At 30.9% G+C, this 1042-nt stretch overlaps 1 non-coding gene across 1 annotated transcript; it reads right to left on the bottom strand.

The window, feature by feature from the left end:
* Window positions 1–535: 535 nt before the first annotated feature.
* Window positions 536–607, bottom strand: TRNAP-UGG (transfer RNA proline (anticodon UGG)). The gene has a single exon. It is a non-coding gene; the product is annotated as a tRNA-Pro (tRNA).
* Between the last annotated feature and the right edge of the window lie 435 nt (window positions 608–1042).

Here is a 1042-nt window from a genome sequence, read left to right as displayed (position 1 = left end):
GGTATCAACCTAACAGCATTACAAGAAAGCCTACATTCAGCCCATTCCAAAAAAAAAAGTTGATAAGTTCAGCCAAAATACTCTCTCCAATTGTTTATTTCAAAAGATCGTGCAAACGCACTGCGCCACCTATACATTGTCTATTTTAGAGTTATAGGTTTAAATGGCGCTGAACGTATGATATAAACGTAAGAATATTATTATTATTAAAAATGTTTGTGTACTTTTTCTAATGGAAAGTACTATATTGGAAAAATATACTCTCCTATTTCTTCTCTATTCCCTCCAAATTCGTTCACAGTATAACAAATTGCATCTAATGATATATATATATATATATATATTGTGCTCGATCTATTAATAATATGAAAAAATTCTTTACCTGAAGATTTAAGATAAACAGACGTTTTCAATACAATACTTTGACGTCAGTTTAATTTTAACTGTCAATTTCATTTATTATATGGGGATGATGCCATAATTATATTTTTACTTGTTGTAAAAAATAAATATTTTTGAAGTAAAATCTCTACACGGGCTCGTCCGGGATTTGAACCCGGGACCTCTCGCACCCAAAGCGAGAATCATACCCCTAGACCAACGAGCCATGTGATGATTAATGATATCGATTGCATTATTATATCAGCTATATTAAATGGCATACATTGCATAATGTTGTTAATAAAAAAAAAGACCAGAGATGAGCTTTAGCTGATTTGCAAGTCCGCGTGAAATGATTATTAAATTTTAAAGAGTTATAGAGCCAGATTAAAATTTTGTTCAACAACAGTTCTAACCATTAAAGATAAGTTTTTACAATGGATGGATTAAGATTTGTATCGAGAAATACGTCACATTTTGAGTCCTCGTAGTAAAATCTCAGAAAATTCTTATTCGTTCTTATGTTTTTCCATTGAAGTTATCCTCTCTCTCTCTCTCTCTCTTTCTCTCTCGTGTTCAAAATCGGTAGTGCGAGTGAATATTTTAGATATGTAGATATCTAAAATATTCACTCTATAGATATTCACTATATAGATAAGAA

This window comes from Typopeltis vanoorti, chromosome 5, assembly GCF_054136105.1.
Source record: "Typopeltis vanoorti isolate ZY-2024b chromosome 5, IOZ_Tvanoo_1.0, whole genome shotgun sequence".
Taxonomy (NCBI): Eukaryota; Metazoa; Arthropoda; class Arachnida; order Uropygi; family Thelyphonidae; genus Typopeltis; species Typopeltis vanoorti.
The sequence above is the reverse complement of the archived record's forward strand: the minus strand, read 5'-3'. Positions and strand labels throughout refer to the sequence as shown.